We start from the raw sequence: 22,753 nt of genomic DNA, 5'->3' as shown, positions 1-22,753 counted from the left end.
CTATTTTGAGTCTTGTTATACAATCTCCTCATATTCTATTGTTATATTCTATATGTTATATATTCTCCATATAGGGCTTAACAGTAACGTCTTCCATTTCTCCTCTATTCAAATAGAGTTGTCTAATAAATAGACAACTGTTCAACCCCTCCTGGCCTATCTTCCCTGCTTATCTCTTCTGAAAAGCTTGTATGCCTCAATTGTCCTGCTCCAGTTGTGCATCCACCACCTCACTGTGACAACAATTAGGTCATGGTTTTCTAAGTACACCATGACTTCCAACTCCTGCTTATTTCTCATGTTGAGTGTGTTGCTGGAGAGAGAATTAGACAGGAGAAGGCACTTCCTATGAAGCTGAATAGAAGAAGTCGTGTCTTGTTTAATTTTACAGCAACGGGAATGTTGGAGCACCATTCCACACAACATAGCTGAGACAGCTTTAACTTTTTTTTTTGTTTTTAAAAAAATCAATAACTGTTGGTATTGCTGAGCTGTGGACACCTATAGTGCATGGACTCTGATTCACTCAAGTCCAAGCATTCATGTGGATGGATAATTACAGAATACATATCACAGAGAGAAATGTTTGAATAGACCACAACACTAAGTATTACATTTTCTGAAGGAAAAGTTGATGTTGGGTACTGACAAGACACCTATTGTTATAGCCTAGAATGCTAAATTATATGGGTTCCTGCTCATGTTATTGCCTATATTTTTTGATTTTTCAAAGAACAGTTAGCATTTGAATTTCCATCTGTTCATGTGTTGATTTCCCAATTAAAAACTTAATTCCTTCAATCTCTTTATCATATTACAATAAGAACTATCTGGAAGGTATTTGGTATTATCTTCGAGAAAATGAGAATATACACTACAAAACTAACAAAGGCGAAAAAGTCTGATTTATCAAAGAGAACTTAGACATCCTTGATGAGGGAATAGGAGAGACATGAAGACAGAAAATAACCAGTATAGATGGGAGCTGAATGCGTTTCAGATGGCAAGTTAGTTGAAGGGACAAACTGTTGGCCTTACACTCAGCAGATAGAGCCAACTGAACTGTGAAATGACAGCACTAATAAAATAGTATTTTAAAAGGTAGAAATGATAGTAGTGTAAAATTTAAGTTGTCCAGAGAAACAGAGCCTAGATTGCATCCATTTAAAGTAATAAGACAGGTAGAACAGCGTTCTAGACTATCTGGAATGGGACTGTAGCCAACATATATCAAAATGCATGAGAACAGGAAGAGAAGTGACAGAATATAGGTGATTAAGGATAGAGAAAAGTCTCAGCAGCACAATTTTGATTAAAGAATAAGTGATATATTATTAAGGCTGGATGCTGTTAAAACCATACATTTACTCAAACAAAAACAAACAGAATGAGGCAGTAATGTAAGAATAAATGAAAAGGGGGAATTGAGAATGATGAACAGGATGTACAGATAGTAATGACATTGATTATAGGAGCTAAAAAGTAAATAATACACAGATGCAATGCCACCATTCTGTGACATTTTGCTGGAAAGATAGATTGACAAAAGGATTTAGAAATACTGGAACGTATAAATGTAAACGAAGAAGGCTGAGTGAAAGATACACAAACAGAAATTAAATTACAATTTCAGCAGTAATGGAGATGATAGAACAGCCAATGAAATAAAAACAGCATAGAAAATAAAGAGATGTAAGTGATATCATAGTGAAAGATGAAGTCAAGCTGTTGAGAGGCTGCATGAATTCTAAAAGTCAAAGGTGATGTCTGTGAGAGATGTTTCTGACAAAGAAGTTCTCTATTTACTATTTTGATTACCATAAAAGAGCACATGAAGCTGAGCAAATACTTCAGGTGCAGAATAAATACTTAATATTCTTTAATAATCAACTAAATAATTCAGTGTGCTAGTAACCAAGACTTGAAAGATGCACTGTAGAAGGGCAGAAGCCCAGAAATTCATGATGGAAATAGGAAAGCCTTATAAAGATGGTCCTGTCATTCATGGGACATTAAACGAGCTCTAGGAGAGACCCTGCATGTTCCCGCGGGTAAGAAAAACTGCAACATGATCAAGTAATGATTCCGTCTTCAGCTGAGCAAGCACACTGCATACAATTCCTTTCTCCAGGCAGTATGAAGGAAAGTTAGGGCCAGCCCAAAATCATGAAATGAGGATCACATCTGTCAGACATGCTCGAGTTCCTGAGTTCCTCCAAGCACACTATTTAACTGGAAGGAAAAAGTGTGATAGAATGGGCACAACTCATCTGAAATTAGAAACAGCTTCCTAGTGTGAAAGTCTTATATGCAGTGAGGTCTGATTGCTCACATCAGAGTGCAACAGCAGAAAAAAAATATTAAAATTAAAGTCTACTTACAGACAAAATAAATATCAGCAAGAAATAAATATTAGAAATGGAGAAAAATAACAAGTGGATCTATGTGCCACAACGCTCATTTGCTAATATGGGTTTTTATTCCTTACATGAATGACCTGAGACATGACATTTTCTAAGCACCACGGAACCGAGAAAATCATTTTATAGATGCAACGTCTTTGTCAGCTACAGTGAGGCTACAAAGTAAAATGTATGCTTCTCTGTAACTGTCATAACATGTAGAAGTCTCCTAAAAAAAGAGCTTATGGCAAACAGAGAATTACAAGTGCTACTATAAGAGAAAGAGACTTCTGTAAGAACAACAAAAGCCATCTTCAAAACAGAACATAGGTGATATTACAAAGGAGATCAACTTATTTCAGTCAGTTATAAATGAGCAAACACCCAAACATACACACCCCTCATACCCTGAGGATTATTCCCAGCACATGCAAATGTCACAGAACACTTTGTCCTATCTACAGAACTCTTCTGGAACAGTTAACTGAAAAGCTGCACTGAGTCTAGCTTGTTTTAACATATCCAACCTACTCTTAAATTAATTAGAAGTATTATTAGTTACATAGCCAGTATTTCTCTCCATCACAGTTTGACCAGCTCCCACTGATTAATATTATCATCACAAACATGGCAGTTAAAAGCTATGTTCCTATCTTTGAGACATGAAAAGCCAAGGGCTATCAAGACTCTTGAGACTATCCATCTCATCTGCTCCACAGCTTTCAAACCTCATTGTGATTCAGAATAATTTCAACTACAGCAACATTCACAAATTCATATTACTTTATAGATTAGAAAAAGAAAAAAAGTAACCAATAAAAAATAGCAAGGAGAAGAAAAGACTTCCGCCTATCCTTCAATCTCCTGTGAAAAGTTTGACTACTATTAATCCATTTGCAATTAACTCCCAGTAATTACTAAAAGAAAAACAAAAAAAAAAAAAAACAACAACAATAAACCCAATTTCAAGAATAAAGCCTCAGATAATATACTAAAAAAGGGACTCTGCCCCAGCAGCCTGGAATTCCAAAAGACCAAATAAGTTACATCTTTTATTTCTGCATTACTGTGCTAAATTTGTCCAAAGAAACAAGGCAATGTAATGCTGTAACACAGTGAAAAGGAAAAGGCAACAATGCTGAAGAGCAGCAAGGTCCCAAGCTACAGCAAGTAAAATTTGCTCAAATGCAACAGCCACGGGCTCAGAAACAAAGAAAAGAAGCTGCTTACCTTCAAAAGGCCTCAGATGCACAAGGATCTCTAGACAGATACCCCCACTTCCTCTACCAACCATTAAATGAGGTCTGGGAAGGAGTGGATTCTGGCTCCACCCCTCCTGCTCACTCAGGTACTTTGCGCACACCTGAGCTCCCCTGGGTTGGCCCTGCCTTCCCACCAGGTGCTCAATCACTGGTTCAGGCCCTGACTTAGCATCTCCACTACAGGTCGATATCTCAATCAGTTAAGAATTTTAGACAGATTTCCTTCTCTGTCTGATAGAGTTGGTTTTTATCTTTGTAATTTTTGTTGTTAGGCAATAAAATGAAGTTCCATCCAAATAAAATGTTTTTATGTAATTATATTAACTTTAACTTTTAGACAGAAAAAGTTAAAAAAAAATCAATTTACTTTTAATGATAATGCCTTTTTTTTGATACTGTAATTCTAATCCAAGTGATGGCTCAATTAATATCTTCTCTTGATTGCAGCAAAACAAAAATAACCATTTTTTCTTTACGATTGAACATATTCAGAGGTTTTATTCTGTAGAAAATTTAATTTTATTCTCCCAGTCTGGAACAGAAACTAAAGTTCTGGTCCCGTTTGAAGCCAGAAGTTAGATTTGATTATATTTTTGGGTCCCTTCCAAATCAGGATATTGTATGATCCTACAAAAATGAATGCTATAATACTTTTACTGAAAATATGTACTATGACAAACAAATCAGAAACATACACGTTTCTGTACAATACATACACACTTTGTACAACATTTTCCTCATTGTGTCTGCTATATTACTTCCACATCTACACATACAACTACTAGCTTCTTCATCTTTTGTACATACACTTCTCATTTCATCACTATTTACAATAGCAATAATTGAATATAAAAAGCCTTTATAAATAAATCCCCATATACTCCTGAATATGCCACTCAAAAGTAATTTCATTTTTTCAAGAATATCATCAGCTTGAAGTAAGGTATCATTAATGGTTTACATTCTTTTTAAGTAAAAACAGCTTGATTATGTACTATTCATCATTCTCATGTGCACATGCCTTAGAGAAATGTATCATTCTCCAGGTTATCACCCTGTTTGCTCAAGGAGAAAGTACAGTGTATCAGAAATTATAAGTAAAGCTTGGGAAGAAGAAGAATTAAAATTATGCCAGACTACTACAATAAGTAAATAAATAAATAAGACAAAAGAAGCCTACTAATATTTGGGTGGAGGGAAGAAATGAGAGTGACAAGTAACAAACTCATCTTTATATACTGCAATTAATTTCACTCATAAAACTGTCAGTACACCATGGCACATAAAATTTGCACAGATATGATTTGGATGACTTTGTAGTGACTGCAGTCACTAAAAATATCACAAAAAATATGAACACTACGTAGTGTAAAAGCACATATGAAGATTAAGGCCCAAGGTCACAGCTTATGACTGCACAGGAAGTACTGAATGTGCTATTGGCATAAAAGCTAGAATGAGTAAATATAGATCAACTTTGAGTCATGGCTGAAGAAACTGAAATGGATACGGAGAAGAATCCCTAGAATCTCTTTTCTGGCTTAATGCAATTTATGCAGACCATCATATACATTATCGTATACATTATGCTACACAATCTACTCCTGTACCAGCTGACATCTTTATGCATATGAACTTGAAGCAGAGGACTACCAAACTAGGAGATATGTACACAAGGATGTTTTGCATGAATGAATGCATATAGTAAAGGCTTCTTTTCTTCCAGGAAGGAGGATATCTAAAATAAAAGAATAATTTCTTTTGACCTAGCTATGGAAAAAATGAACAAGAAAATGAAACATTCTCAAATAAGTTAAAGCATTTCTGAAACATTTCCAATCTTTCTTTTGAATGCCGTACCACAAAAGCTGTCGAGATCCTGTCACTTTTCATTTTTACTAACTATTTAATCTTTTGTTTGGAAGCCTTAACTTCTCCAGTTCACCACATTTATTTCAAAACAAATCAAGAACTTAGCCATACACTCTCATAAACTAAGCATAAATAGCATGGAAAAATTTAAACACTGCATAAACCATTTATCTTTAAGGAAGCTTTGTTTATCTAAGAAACTTCAGCTATGAAGGTCCTTATCATAGCAATTTTTCAACTGGGGAAAAGGAAAAAGAAGTTGTTTAAATTTAAAACCAAACAAAACAGTCTTACATATCATTTCAGGAGAAGATAACTTTCAGGTACTTCTTTTGTTCAGCAAGAAGTATTTGTTCCAAGAATAGCAGACTGTCAAATAGCTCCAACCCAAGACGAAACAGATTTGAATCTCTGTATTAAAAAGAATGAACTTCCTTATCTGAGAAATGGCCTCCCTCATAGGTCTGCACAATTTTCTGAGATGAGTTTCATCATTTTCTCTTCCTGGCCTTTATTCTTTTCTTAAACAAACAAAAACCCGACCTTGCATATACGCTGGAACAAGGATGGAAACACAGATATTATTTCCCCAAGTGATCACAGATGTACCAACTATTTCCTCCACAACAAACAAAAAAGTATATAATAAAAACCCCTTCAAAAATACCAAATGTTTGAGAGAAATTATAAAAGAGAATAAACAGGAAAGCCTGAAAATAAGGCACTACATATTACTATATGGCTCTACAGATAAGATAGGAGCTGATTTCAAATCTGTAGAGTAAAATAAATAAATAAAATAACTAAATAACTAAATAAATAAATAAATAAATAAATAGAAATTCAACTTAGCTGCCCATTGCCCAGGCCATACATTTCCTGAACACAATGTCCTCCTCCTTTCTGGCACTGTGGTCCTGTATTTCTGTTGGTTTATTTTTATCAAACAAAGAAACAGCAAAAAAGAAAAAAAAAAAATTAAAAAAAAAATCAAGGAAAAAATAAACCTGACACTGTTCTGTTTTAAATAAGCTTAAGATTGGTTTTAAATAAAAATAATTTCAATTCTTCTACTTCAAGAAAAACTTTGGAAAATATGTATTTTCATTAGATTAAAAAAAAAAAAAAAAAAGGTTTCCTCCTGAAGGAAGAAAACTAGACTACATAGGCAAAAGTAAAGGCAGTGAAACAATTTCTGGAGAACATTTTGTTACAGCATCACTATAGAGATGTATCAGTCAAAACAACTGCTGACATAAAACACGTATACTGATACATGAGACTTCAAATAATCTTTCAGAGTGAGGAAAAACATAGCAATGCTTATCCAATGCTTATCTCTAGAGCAGTGAATAATTTAGAACAAGTGTTGCCTCAAAAGTAATGCCTCATATTTTACGATTCCTAATGCCACAGATGTCAACAGAGGTTGAACCTTCCTATATTCCCTTATATTTTGTTGCTGTTCACTGGATGACAACAGAGGGACAGTGACAGAATAGCATCTGGCACTGAAGTGCATATGAAGCAAAGGTGTGTCACTGACTTCCTCCATGAAGAAAAAATGGCACCTACTGAAATTCATCAACACTTGCTGAACAATTTATGGAGACAAAGCAGTGGATATGAGCACAGTGAGGCAGTGCATGGTGCATTTCTGCAGGGGCCACAGGAGCAGTGAGTCATCTAAGCTTTTGCAGATATTTGCAAGAGCAGTGTGCAGGCTCTTGTTCGTTACTGGCAAAAATGCACAGCTAGTGCTGGTGATTAAACAATATTGAGAAATAGTGTTTTTTAGCTGAGAACTTGCTCTATCAAATACTGTTATTATACTCTTTGTATTTGTTGTAGTTTCCAGAGAAATAAAAAAAAACAAAAAAACAAAAAAAAACCCCCCCCAAAAAACCAAAACACATTACTTTAAGAGCAACCTACATATTTCACTTTCATCTGATTATTCTCATGTCCCAGAGCACTGATCACACCCAGACAAGCTTTCCTCTGAGAACAAAATACTATTTATCAAACTTGTTTCTACGAACAGGTTAAGTTAAAAACAAATTCTGATGCACCGTGGACTTTTCTGCTCCCAGTTTCCCACTCCAAAAACTCTAAATGATTTTCAGAAAATATGCTATTTATTTATTTTTAATGAAGAATATCAAACTGCTCATAGATGCTACTTTAGAAAATTTCTCTAACGCAGGGATCTGCAGGGAGTGAATTAAAATCCTCTACACTGGAGTAATACTCAAGGTAATATCAACATTGATAACGTAGTATAATACTTCAGATATCATAACCAGTAGATTACAATCACCGCTGGAGGAGCCTGCCACATAGTTATTCTGAGAAAGAACTGTGAAGATCAGGTAACTTGCAAGAATCCTTTACCCTATACATTCTAATCTCTCCCAGAGAAACACGTGGATCCACATCCCATCAGCATTACCTACCTTCAGCCTTCTGCATACCAGGAAGAACTCAATGCTAAGAGCTAACAAAGACACCAATATGAAAAGATATAATATCATGCATTTCCAAATGCACTGCTGTATGATGATGTATTTCCCAACTCAGAATTTGTATAAATTTCAATATAACGTGTTCCCTGCAGGAACAGTCCCTTATCAGGGTATGTGTATTTTTACAGTACTCTCATCATAGGAATATCCAACTGTATTTATATTCTCAGTAAAACACTCCCTCTTGGAAAAAAATAAAAGCTATCCTTCTATTCTCTGCAAAACTTCATAACAGTTATGTTTCAAGTAGCTAGTCAAGGACAAAGAGGAAGCTGTGACTACTTAAAGATATGTGCAAGAGCTAATAAAATCTGGAAACAGCAAACACAATCTGAAGTTCAATGCTAACTTAGGAGCATAAGGATGCAGTCATGTGAAGTTCCTTTGCTCACAATACTTGCTTATCTGACATATTTTTCTTCAACCTCTGAAATGGTCCTTATGGCAATAAGATTTGAGAGGCTAACATAGGTTGCAAAATTGTGCTTGTCTAAGTATACATTTTGGCTGAAATATTAATGTATTTATTTTCATATTAAAAAAAAGTTTAGGTAGAAGAAGAGCATCCTCTTACAGAACTGTGAACTAATAGTTGCCCCACTCTATATCTACTGAAACGAAAAGTAGCTTTACCAATGGAAGAGAACTTCCCTAATATGTACACGTATTTCTATCATTAAACCAGAGTACATCAATAAAATCATGCACAGATCCCCCTGCAAATACACCAACAACTCAGTATTCACCTTTTTATCATTTAATAGCTTTGGTCGTGGCAGGTGGAATGCATGATGCACAGTTTCATACATCTTTATAAAGCCTCAGTTGTGCTTGTGTTCTCTCTTCTGTTTACAATATAAAAATACTACACACCCCATTAAGGATAGAAATAACAATTATACAGCTAGTGATCCCATCTTTTAGCTGAGAACATCCTATAGTACAGTGTTGAATAAGTCATACAGTTTTGCTACCATCATCTGTATCTCAAATAATTCTCAAAAATTGAACTAATTTTCTAGCAGAGTTCTGCCTGGCTAAAAGACTTTTCTTTAAACAAAAGTTTTCCATGGTGCATTCTGAAAGCGGGCTCGTTGTTTGTTTTTCCATATAATTCTATAAACTAAGCCTTCATCTTACTGCTGTGCTCAGTTAGCTTTGTCATTGGCCGTGCTAAAAAAAATTGAGCCCGACACCTGGTTACAATCATTTTACTTGTCTCCAGGGCTAGATGGCATCTTTACTAGAAGGTCATACCTATAACAAAGCTTTTCCTTTTCCTTTTTTTTTTTTTTTTTTTTTTTTTTTGTGTGTGTGTGTGTGTGTGTGTGTGTGTGTGTGTGTGTGTGAGAGAGAGAGAGAGAGAGAGAGAGAGAGAGAGAGATGAGCACTGCGTACAAAAACACTTAAATTCACTGTCAAACAGAATGATGAGTCCAATTTTTACTGTTTTCAGTATAAACTTATCAGCATTTGGCAGTCAACAATATTACATTTAGCAGAGGGCTGTTAAAGGATCAGCTGAACCATATATCAAAGAAGTTCTGCAACACTCTGACATTAAATGGCAATTTTACAGCAACATATCAAGTAGGTTTTTTGTCTAGCTAGAAAAATACACTCATACCAATTTCTGTCAAACTATTTTACCTTACATTAGATGCAAAGTGAGGATAAAGACGTGGTTTGGCAAAGTGATGTTTTGTTTAATTCCTCTTCATATTTTCCTCCACTTTCTTCAGTCACAAACTTCCATTTGACTGTCCCTGTTATTACCTATGCTAGTAAAACAGCAATCTTCTTCTAACATCGTCAGTCTGACACTTATTTACTAATGCTAATTGTTTGAAAAACTGGAAAGGCATGAGTTCATTTTGCCCATTACAAGTTAACGACAATGTGTATCATATTCTCATAATCTTGTATTTCTCCTTTTAGAACAAAGAATCAAGAATAATGCTTACCAGAAATACTTTGTTTAAGCCTATTGACTAGACATTATGTAGTATCAAGAACAACAGGAAGCACTAAAGGAACTAAAATATGTTAAAGTTTAAAATATGCAGTTTAAATGAGTTTGACACGTCTGGTATTTTTTTTGGTTGGTTGGTTTTAGCTTCTTTTTTGGGGGGGGGGGGGGGGGGGGGGAGGGGAACAAGATCACCTAAGGGGTCGGTCAAGCTGGGTTTTTGCTGGCTGTATTACCCAGCAGATGGAATGGCAAATGTGTGACATACGGAGAAAGCTATCTTATATGCCAGTTTGTTAAACAGATTGTCTTCATCATCTGACCACTGTTAGAAAAGCAATTGAAAACCACAGGCTTCTAGCTTCTCTAAAATGAATGTTAAAAATGCAAATATGGAACAATTTCTCACCCTTTAAATTGACTGTCAAAACCATATGCACTGTAAAAACTCTTCACAACCCTAGGTGGGCCAATACCACCACCAGTCTCTCTCTTGTAACTCCTCTATGGGATCCAGTGAGAATTTACCTCCCAAGAACTGGTCCTCAGTTCTCTTCACAAGTGTATTCAATAGGAAAGATTTGAGAATTCTGTCAATGCAAATAAAAAATAAATACTGCCATCAACCTACCAGAAAAATTAAAAAGTGCTCTTAATATGCATTCATGATCTCTGTGTTAGGAAACCAGTGAAAGTATTTCTATTGCATTACATGTTCTGATAAACACGTAAGGGAGCACACTGAGGGGCTCTGGGTATGAAACGTACTGCACTACTATCAATGTTCTTATTAGCATTATTTATAATACAGCTATATATTATCTTATATATGTATTTCCTTTCAGCATGCACAGTCAGATTTAAATAAATAAATGCATATACAAGTGTTCAAATACTTCAATGCACATTGTCTATACATCGTCTAGTTTCCAGTTCATTAATATCTGTTAGTTTAGCAATACATTTAGATTAATGAAAAGGAGATGAGAGTTCTGGAACTGTCTTCCATACAATATAGCAGAGCAAGAAAATTAATCTTTTAAACTAGAATTTGAGAAACTATGGGAATTAAGAAAAGCATAAGAATTCCATGACATACACTAAAAAAAAAAAAATCACAGTGTTGACATCTCTGAAGGACAGAGGGACAGAGGAATGTAATAAAAACACGACACACAAGCACATTCTTGTGCTTTTCTACTTGTGCTGTTCTACATGGAAGCAACTTGTGGAAACAAGGAATACATTGTCCCTTTTTGAGGCATAGTTTACTTCCAGTTGCTAATAGGATGTAAATCAAGATATGCTGGAATGGATTAGTCGTATTGACATTCCCATACTAATCAAGACATACCTATTCCTATGACTAAGAGTTAAAATAGTCACTACTTTGGGGAATATCAAGGAATTATTCAATGCCAACAGCTCAGCAACATTACTGGGGCTTTAGTACACTCCATGGGGGTTATATAAACTAGTATTATTTAATGCAGATTCTGATGTTGCAGAGACCTAAGACAGTAGATATATTTGTGTCCTCTCATCATCATGATGGACATCACAGGTTAACTTCTGAATTTTTTTTTTTTTTTTTTTTTTTTTTTTTTGAGTTTTGAGATTGCTAGAGACAGTTGCACCTTCAGGACTAACCCTGAACTGAATACAGGTTTGGAACATTATTGCCATCACTATGGCATCATATTCAGTAATGAATTTTTTGTCATACTGTGTTCCTACATAAAGCAATTACAGTTTTGCTGTTGCTAAAATTAAGATATACATTTGCTAAAAAACAAACAAACAAACAAAAACAAGCCTATTTTCCACATTAGCAAATTGTATCTTCAAAGCCTAAAGCTTCCTTAATTCCATTATGCTAAGCTCAGAGAACTGACAACAGCAAGTCCTCTGAGGACAAAATGCACACATCTGCACAGAAAGGTACATGGAAATATTAGTGTGTAAGACATGAAACTTTCTTGTGAGCCTTCAGCAATCTCTCTAATGTGTATGTTGCTTAGCATGTGAACGCTTGTAATACATTTTAAATCAAGGGAATAATACTTCCTCTCCCTCAGGGAATCTCAAAGGTTAGCATCAACCACTTCAAATCAAATACTTCAAACACTAGCAAATCAAGCTACACACAGCACATAGTGACTTGAATCATGGCTCAGCATAGTGCTGGCTTAAGTGTTAGATGTACTTTACTGAGAAGTGTACAATTTCCTTCTAGCATCATTAAACCTTGAATGCAAACAACTAGCAGAACTGCAACTGCTAGAATCACGCTGTCTCGCCATTTACATTAAGACAGCCAAACACACAGCCTGTGCCACTGGAAGGCATTCATAAATTTCCACTTCTATTTGTTCACTTGTGCTCCTAGTAGGTAATATGCTGGGTTGTTTTTTTTGTTTTTTTTGTTTTTGATTTCTTTTTGTTTCTGTGATTAATACAGTATCGTTCTCTTAATGCTTACTTTGGTAGATGATTTAACTGAGTCTAGGCCTTGGAAAAAAAAAAAAAAAGAACCAAGAAAAAAAGCAATTTAATTTACCAGATCACAATTGGAGATTTTTGGCTTTATAAAAGTAGTACTATTTACTGATTTAAAAAAATCTATCTTTCAAGTGGTTTTCTGTTTCCTTACAGTACTTTGATGCAATTAAATGTTACTGCTTTGTCTTTAGAGAAGATTTTTTAAAAAAAGAAAACAAAACAGAAAAGGAGATTTAGTGAGTATCTCTAAGAAGCGTCAATGGCGAAATCTTCGAAACGCTTTTCAAATAAAAACTCTTTTTCCATTAAAAAAAAAAAAAATTGCATCCTATGAGTTTTTATTGAAAAACAGAAAACAAGAAGTTTCTTCTGAAAATATTATCTGCCTTCAACTTTCACCTAGAAAAAAGAAAAGTATATTTTTTTCCTAATGGCACAATTTTTCTGCTGTTTATTGAAAAGGAGATATTTTCTCCCATCTGTATTCTGATTTATATTTTCAGACACCAGCTTCAGCTCAGTATTTGCAAGACCTGAATTTGAGACGCTGCAGTAAGATGCACAAGTAGATTTGACATCCAAATATCTTATCTTTCAAATACTGACTGATCCTATATTTTCATCTATTTCAAGGCATGAAAAGAAATACTCTACTTCAGAAAGAATCCAGGAGTAAAAGAGCACAACAAATGTAACAGAAGAAAAAGCCTGGTGAAACTAACAGCAGAGTGCCAGGCTCAACACACATTTTTTTGAAATCCAAAAGAGTGAAAGAAATGTTCTTAAAAACAACAGAGAAATAAAAACAAATATTGTATGTGCTGTAGATTCCAATCCTAACAGCCCTATCTAGGAAATTAGGGAGAACTTTGCAACAAGATTTCAAAGTCTTGATTTCTTAAATTGAACATTTTTTTAATGCTTTCGCAGTGTTTAATACCATTATAATTCTACTTCATTCAGATTAAAATGAGAAATTATTAGTATAGTTATGGCAGATCTTATTTCTCAGACTTATTTCCATTGACTTTATTCAGATTATTTTGCAACAAGATATGTTGCAACACGAATAATAAGTGTTATCTAAAATATTATGCACTGCATAAATAATGAATTATTCCATTCTCTCCTAAGTACTTTACATTCACAAATAACAAAAACCATTAGAGATTCCCAAAATTTGCATGAACAGTTTAAAACATCTCAAAGACAGGAGAAGAAACCCAAAGGTAAAACTGTTATATTAGTTTAGTCTAATGTTCTAAATAAAGGAGACTTTTTACAGTCACTTAACATGCCTCAAAACATACATTTTTCTATTATTCCCTCCCTTCACAGCTAGCAGAAGTAATGCATTGAGCTGAATTGACTTTGAAAATCCTTTCTAATGGTTAGGTTTTCAAAGAAGCCTCGTTATCCATGTATCCAAATATCACTGCAATAAATATGAACTAGACACCAAAATTCCATCAATTCATTCAGATATTTTGTCAGAAAACTGAAATGGGAAGTCTCAGATGAAACAACCTATGAATTTTTTTACAATGCCTTTCAGTGAGTTTTGTAATGAATTCCCCATAGAAGTGGAGAAGCTCACTTTTGCTTGGAAAAGTGGAAGTTGAGTCAGTCAGTGTTTGGCAGAAGAGATCAGATTATTCATTAGGAAGAAAAAAAATGTTTCTTCTGGTGTACTAACTTAGAACTAAGCATAACATAAAAATTGGTTCATTCTTCACTGTAGTCAAGATAGCCATTTCTACTCTTATACTAGAAAGGAGAAATTTCTCCTCAGGTTCCAGAAGTACAAGGGAATCTGAGTGCCCTTGCAGTCAGTAGCATGTAGATGTCTAGACTGAGTTCAGTTTTAATTCTTGTAGGAAGGTAGATAAGGGAATTAACCACAGCAATTTGAAATTATTACAAATGGAAAAGTTTGTGGTCTACAGTGAATACTAAAGAATGTTTAGTGCCATGCTACTTAACCTTGCCTCAATTATTAGTGTTTATTATGAGTGATTTCTTGCAGTGATTGGATAAGTGAAAAATATACATCACACCATAAGGAATTATTTAAAGGCTTATTTCCCCTGAGCTTCCTGGCTAGTCATTTTGTCTCAGTGAAGCAATCACAAGGACTCTTCAGAACCAGAAATTCTGTTGACATTTAAACTAAAATCCTTCTGCTTTTGCTCAGTCACCAGCTTGTCAACAAATATTTTACAGATGAAGCTGTTCAATAGAAGATAATGCCCCTTTAAATAATGCTTTTTTTTTTTTTTTTTTTTTTCCCCTGTGGAAAGCCAATTTAACACTGGTAAAAAAACCCCAAAACCTGTTAAAATACTCAAGGTATTAATTAAAATAATATTTTAACCTCTGTGATGGAACCAAAAGGGGTCTGATTCTCTTACATAAACAAGACCTTTGGCTACAGACAAGCTGCCCGTAACCTCTGCATCTGAATGCTACTACCAGACTCTTGCTGCTAAATTATTTGCCAGACTTCAAGGTATACTTAAATGTAAGTTTTTGTTCCTCCTCTTCCATCTGAAAAAATATTATTGACAAAAACTGTACAAAAATTCTTATTTAAAGCTCAGATAGAATATAAATACTAACAGAGCAATATCTACAAAGATGCCCCAAGAAATATTATTTATTAGGGTTTTACTAAATGGAAAGATTCAGGCAAGTTGAGACAAAATGTGTAGCTGTAAGACTGAAGTTTATATATTTACACAGCATATTAATTCACTAACTTTAGATGTAAAGTTTACTCAGTGTGCCTAAAGATGGCTGAATGCTTCCAGTTTGCAAGACGTGTTTTTAGTGAAAGCTTCACTTGATCACACTGATTGCTTCTAGTACTTACTGAGTGGATAACTGAACTAAGATTAGGTAGAAAATAATAGGGGTACATAAAACGTAGCAATATGAGATGTCCAATATGCATATGTAAAGATTTTTACTTTTGCTAAGATACTATAGACTAAAAATGGGAACAGCTCAGAATCCTGGTATCAGTGTCTAAATATTATACATCAAAGCTTGCTTGCCTCTTTCCCACACTTGTTTGTGGATGTTGATGCTGAGACATTATTCCTCCGAAGAGGAAAAAAAATTACAGATACTGTTTAAAGAATTTTGAAATATACCCTGGGATGACACAGCTGCGTGATTTCATTATAATTGTATTTTAGAGCAAAGTGTCTTCTTATTCATTACTTAGATTATCTAATTATATTCTGCTCTTCATATCTCACCAACCACGCAAGCTGTTGGCACAACAATTCCAAATTGTATAAGATGGAAGTCACTATTTTTGTAACTATAAATAGTTAATTTACTTTCTTTTTTTCCTCTACAGATAGAGGAAATAAAAGTAAATTCATATCTTGATAAAAAGAAATGAGCAATGTTTTTACACTGCCTGTTACTATCATAGTTATGTGTGATTGATCTTACAGACACTTTTTGTTCAATGACATCACTGGAAGTACTTAAATCTCTATTTAAAGAGTTGTTTAAAATGATTATTGTACAAATTTTTCTAACTTTTTGGATAACAATATTATAACAACTATTTCCTCACTTCTTGTAATTCGCATCCTGTTAATGACCTTAATATACATTCTACTCATTGGTCAGTGAGAAACATCTCTGGAAGAAAGAAGTGAATTATATGGATATGGCAAGTCACTAGTGATTCTCTTCAGTGAGTATATTAATGATCAAATCCATTTGTATTCCTGTTTTTAGCCTCGTTTGACTTTTTTTTTTTTCCTCTTTCTTTGAAGCTCTGTACATTTACAACACCTGCACATGTAACTTACAATAATGCAATTACAGGTGCATGCTTTAACTAGCTTGGCTTTTCTCATCCACATTACTTCTCTCCTGCATCATCCACTGCTGAGGGTGTTCATAGCTGTATTTGTGCTGAATATAAAACCTTGCTACTAAAGGAGATGCATTTTTTACTAACACTGTAACAATAAGCACACTTCCAGAGAGTAACAAAAGCAGTTGCACAGCTTCTACGCCACACCCCAAAGCACCTGCACCCCAAAGCATAGCACTTGCTAGTAGTCAAAGGTATGATTATGTGGATATGGTGGATAGCAAGAAGCCATTATCCATATGCAAATGAACCTTCAGCATATTTTCTATTCAAGAATTTGAAATACTTCTTCCTTGTCTGTGAGGAAGGCAATACATATATATTTGTAAAATTATTTTTATTTTTTACTATCTCTATGTAGAATTACAACATTTTATATTACATGCCAGTTTCATAGCTGTTTTTTTTTTTTTTTTTTTTTTTTTTAAATAAAGTTTTCTGTCACTGGTGGTTCAAATTCAGGCACCTGTATCCTGATTTCCGTTGGTAGCTTTCATGCAATCAAAGATAGTTGCAAGGATTGTGTTTAGACTCAATAAAGAGTCCAGTCGGTTCCCAGCTCCTGCTTTGGGATGCAGAACTTATTTCTATTTCATGTCTCCTCCTGTTGCACAAAGGCCTTATATCTTTTGCCTGACTGTGGGCAAGATTTCACTTCAAACCAGCCAGTTATACAAATTTGATCTTTGGAACATGTATTTGTTTCCCGATTGCATCTGTCTATAACAAGCTGCCCACTAAAGGAACTTTAGCAATTCATGCCTTTTTATAAAGAGCTTTTTCATAAAAAGCAAAGCACAAATGGTCTAGCAGCACTGTCCTACTTAGCTTTTATAAATCTGTGAGAGATTTCTCATTAATTTATCAGATTCACATCCTCTACTCCACTCACAAGCTGCCCACTTGTTACAGCGAATCACTTAATAACCTTTAAATTCACTGTATCTATTTTTTCTTTTTTTCTGTCTAAAACACACTTGCTTAGAGTCAATCCCCTGCCTCAAAAGAATTCTTATGAGTGATGAAAAGATTGTTACAGGTGCATAAGAGACGCTTTACTGACTTAACTGATGCCTTCATTTACTTAATAACAATTCAATCACATCGAAGACTGATCTGAAGGCCAAAAATAAAATATTGTCCTTGGCAAAGAACTATCCATTTTTTAGCAAATGTACACTTTGAAATATGTGAGGATATACTGACCTGCTGCTGTAGTAACCTTAGTTTGGAATGAATCTGTTACTGTGGGCTAGTAATCCATACTGCTCATAGGAACAGCTAACGATACTAATTTTGAAACATTCTATTCCTTATCGCTTACTTCAGAAGTGCTGTTTTTTTCTACAGGACCCAATATTAGCATAGGACATTAACTAATGGCCATTTTAAGCTACTACTACCAAATCTATTATTTACTCTGAGCATCTGCTGCAATGACAGAAGGAATTATGAAGAAAAAGTGCTCATGTGATACGCTGATCTGTTCATAAGTAAAATAGTACAAGTAAAAGAACCTAAGCACCTGAAATCCAAAGTCTTTGTATTCTGACAGCTAATTATTTTAATTTCAGTGATTTAAGCACTTCTGATGATAGCACCTTGGGTTAACAATGGGCAAAGTTATTTAAGATGCTTTGAAGGGCACGCTTTTAAAATTGACAACTTCTGTGTGCAGTTCTGATGACAGCTTTGACTAGGATGGAGTACTGAGAGAAGTGAATTAATTTGGAAGATTCACTGGCAGGTACTTACGATGGGATTTATAAAAATACGTGAAAATATGTGATAGTGGGCTTTTTGGTTTTTTTTTATTGTGGGTTTTTTTTTGTTTGTTTGTTTGTTTTTGAGAATATGCTCTATCAAATAGCGTTATAGTGTTACTGACCACTTAAACCATTTCTGAATGGATCAAACCAGTTTGCACCAGTTCTGAGCAGTTCAAGTTTCTTCCGACAAATTCAGACCTTTAAGTATCATTCACCAAAGTCAGTGAGATTTCTTGTACAAACTCTGTGCTCATGAGGTTTAAAAACAGCATCCACAGGATGGTGTAACATTATCATACTTTTGAACTACCACCCTCACATCAGAGGACACGGTGGAAGTACAGCAAGGTTTTCCTGAAAAAAAAATACACAGGCTCTTTGTATCAATGTCTTTTCATTTAGGAGGGATGGGAAGGGCTTATTCTACGAATGTGAAGTTTGCTAAAGCAATTTGTACAGATATTTCTTCTCTTTCAGTTATTTATTTTTCCTTGTATGTATCTTTGGAAAGGCCAAGCATGAAATTGGAGCTGCAAAGCAAGTCAGAATTTATTGATATGACTCTGCTCCGAAAGCTCAATAGTTGTGCAGCAAAGCAAGAAGGGTAAAGGGGCTGATATATTCATTGAACCTTTAAGCATCAACAAATAACACTTACAGTGAAGAATGACTGTTTTGCAACAGTAGGTGTGAGGTGTACAAACAAAACAGATGCTCACCAAACTGTATAAGAACATTAAAGAATGTTTTATATTAGCTGTTCTGAAGAAAAAGAATGCTTACAAGCTATTTACAGGAGGTGCATAGCAAAAATGTGGGGTTTTTTGTTTGTTTTACTGAGGAGAATGTCTTGAATACTGCTACTATTGTATCAGCCTAAAGGGAAAATAAAAACTGATAAAGCAAGTTGATAAACAGAAAAGTCTTTCGTATCAAGCAATTACAGCTGCAGAATAAAGCAGCTGCTATTATCATAAACTTAGTGTAAGAAATAAAAATGTGAAGTACACCTAAGAAATTATATATATGTATATATATCAGATAGCATAACACAAACAAGTTACTACTTCTAAATGTCAGTTTTTGTTCCTAATTTCACTTCTGTGATAATTTCTGACCCAAAGGATTTATCTGGAAATGTTATTTTTAAGCCCTAAATCAATTTTCTTATATTTCAGCATACATTTCTTCCATATGGCTAGTCTGCAAACACGTATGTTTTATAGTGTTAGACCCTGCAGTCATTAATAAACCTCAACAGTAAGTCAAACGGCTGCAAAACTCTTCAATAGTGCTAGTAGAAATCTCGTATTCTACAAGATGCAATGTTTTTTTCACACTTAATTAAATATTGCAGTTTAAACATTTTTTATTATTTTATTTTCTTTGACAGTTCCACAAACTATATTTCTCATCAACTAGCTTCCTGTGTGCATATCTCTGGTACTTCGATTTATTTTTATTTCACCTTCTACAAGTCTTCTCCTTTTAAACAGAGCTGCTCTCCCTCTCCCTCCAATTGTCACCTTCAGTATATTTATGTTTGGGATCGCCTCAATCCGGATGCAGGATCCTGGATTTCACTTTGTCAGACTTCAGGATGTTCTCACTGGCCCACCTCTCAAGCCTGTCAAAGTACACCTCCAGGTAATCCTTATTTCTGTTGTATAAACTCCACCACTCACCTTGGTGCTATATGCACACTTGCTGAAGATGCACTCAATTTCACTGTCCATGTCATTGACAAAGATGTTAAACAGTACTGGTCCTAATACAGATCCCTGAGGAACACCACTTGTCACCGGTAACCACTTGGACAGCAAGCCACTTTGATTCTGACCATATTCCTTATGCTGGCTCCTACAGACCACAAGCTTCTACAAATATGCCTCCCTGAGTGTACTTGCTCCATTTGCCAGCACTGACAAAAAGGAGTGCAGATGGAGCAGAGGCAGCAGGAATAACTGCATGCCTTGGGCTCAGTGTTTGCAGGTCCCAGTTCCGGTTCGAAGAAAAATGATTGTTGGAGGAAGAACCTCAGGCTACGCATTTCTATCTGCTCCTGCTCTGATGTCACTAACCCTGCCACAGGGGAGGGGTGGGCAGAATTGGAGAAGAGAGGGGAGTGGGTAACAAATGTTGGTAGCACCTTAACTATAGTAACCACAGCCAAAGAAATAGCATTCTTTGCTATTCTTTATATTGATTCAAATTAACATTAGACATCACAATAAGCCTATCACATCTCTGAAGGTGGCTTTGGCCTCAGTTATGGCACAGGCAGATAGAATCAACTGGACTGAAATTCAGGGCAATGCCCATGGAAGAGTATTTGAAATATTTTGGATATTTCACATGAGACCACATACTTAAAGGATATTTAAGGCATAGTTTTCTGTTTTCAATAAAATTTTCACAAATTAACAACAAAAAGGAATTTCAAAATCATTACCTGTATTTCACCATGGCACAACATCCTTCATGTGACATCAATCATTTCTTTAGTGGCTCATCATCCGTAAACTTCTACATGCCCTTTTCATACTCTGAGCCCATACAACACCATAAAGTATAAGTGGCAGGTTATAGTTTGAAGCTCTCAAAGAAGAACACAAAGTTGTGATGAATTCTCCTCTCATTTTCTAATAACACACGTACACCTTCATATAAAATAAATTATCTCTCTTGTTTTGAAGTTCGTACAAAATAAATAGCTTTTCAAAGAATGGAATAATTCAATTGTACTTCTTAACTGCATACAGTTATTATTTTGCTGTAGTACAGAGTGCAAGCTACGTATGAAATAAAAGCATTGGAAAATAAAACTTCTAATTCAATTTAGTATTATTTTTTCAGTGCAAGTTTTCTAACCATTGATACCATTGTGAAAACAAACAGCTGACTCTGAAAGAAATATTCTGTAAATGAAAATAGTACATATCCATCTCAAACGAGACCAGAATTCCATATGGTAGGGCTTGTGTAAATCATGGAAAAGAGTTATCTGTATCTGAATAAGTACAAGGTAGGAAAGACAACACAGATATTGATAAGATTAAAGCAAGGATGTGAGGCAAATTGAGAGTAAAACAGACATACACCTAATTAAATGTTACATCCACTGAAATGTGCTGTCCTCCATCTTTTAGCCATCAAGGGATGACCTCAGGTTTGCTTTTAAAAGTACAAGCCCTTACTAGGTATTTGACTGCTGCTGAGTAAGATACTTTGGGACCATACTCCTTTAACAAGTTCATTACAACAAGTAGGATAATTAGAGAAGAAAATTCCAGGAAGGCAAACCTGGTTTTGCAGAAAGATATCAATGACCCACCACCAAACCACCCAGTTAGACAGTCATCATGTGTAGCCTGCTATGCCCCAGGAACCTTTTCACTGGAACTACTCAGTAGCAAAAGTCATGTGGCCATTAAAATGAAGATGCATCATGCTTTTCATCTTTGGTTTCTGTGTAATACTTCCAAAAATCCTCTACTACTAAGATGTGGATCCACAAAAAGTCTTATTTGTCGTCCTTTAGCTACTGAGTGCACGTTCTTCATTCATGTCCTTTATCCCATGTTGTTGTGGTTCGATACCTGTCTACATGGAACTGGAAATCTATCTATCTGACCTGAATTCAAGCCCTTCTGAATCACTCAGAAGTTCACTGCTTGCTTTGGCAATTCCGGCTCAATAGAGGATTTCATCAGGTTTCAAGTTCTTTCACTTTAGTCTTTAAATACACAGAAAATAAAATGGTTCTTAATTGCTTTCTATTGGAAACACAATCAGTTCACTGCTCTTGTATCAAACTGCATTCATTCACATACTTTGTGTCTGCTAGTCTCTGACATGAACTTCAATATTTCAGCAGAATTTGAAACTTTGAAATTCAGATACTCAAGGCTGAATCCCAATTAACCAAATAACTTCTGCCACTGTCAACTCAGGGAGGAGAAAAATCTCTTAACATCTTCCAAAATTTACTGCAGAAAATTTTTCAAAACTTCAGGGGAAAAAGATTAAAAGAAGAAAAAATTACATGTAGCAAATCATTCATTGCCAGAGATGTCTATCAAAGGGATTGCTCTTCAAGCTCCAGATGGCAGGTCTCCTACAGGAAGCAGCTGGTCTTTTGGCATGGTTTCCTTTAGAAGTGCCAATGGCTAAGTCAGACTGTGGTAATTCAAGGGCACCCTAGGAAGTTTATGCTGACCTTATTTCAGCTATACAAGCTAAGCCTTCGCTCTTCAGACAGCCACACCTATTGCTTTGTCACATACCACCCACCATACCAGTTATGCTTTCTTCAATGTGAGGGGGCATGCGGCTGTATCATGTGCTCTGGACTGTTTTCAACATAACCACAGAAATGTACTAGTAAACCTGATTTTTAAGTTTGGCCACTGTCTGCAATTTCTTCAAGCAGTGATATATATTACTATGTGTAAAATACTTAGCAAACCTAAGTTAGTATGTTGTGTAAGAAAAGTAATAATATGCTGTCTTCATCAGGGAGGGCAGCCATAGGAGAAGATGTGTCAGCAT

At 35.1% G+C, this 22,753-nt stretch overlaps 1 protein-coding gene across 5 annotated transcripts in view; it reads right to left on the bottom strand.

Moving 5' to 3' along the window:
* The window catches only part of CCSER1 (coiled-coil serine rich protein 1), a 620,464-nt gene that overhangs the window by 57,771 nt on the left and 539,940 nt on the right, over positions 1-22,753 (bottom strand). The gene's annotated exons all lie outside the window — the stretch shown is intronic.

This window comes from Lagopus muta, chromosome 4, assembly GCF_023343835.1.
Source record: "Lagopus muta isolate bLagMut1 chromosome 4, bLagMut1 primary, whole genome shotgun sequence".
NCBI classification, from domain to species: Eukaryota; Metazoa; Chordata; class Aves; order Galliformes; family Phasianidae; genus Lagopus; species Lagopus muta.
Note: the sequence above shows the minus strand (reverse complement) of the source record. Positions and strands in the feature narration are given on the sequence as shown.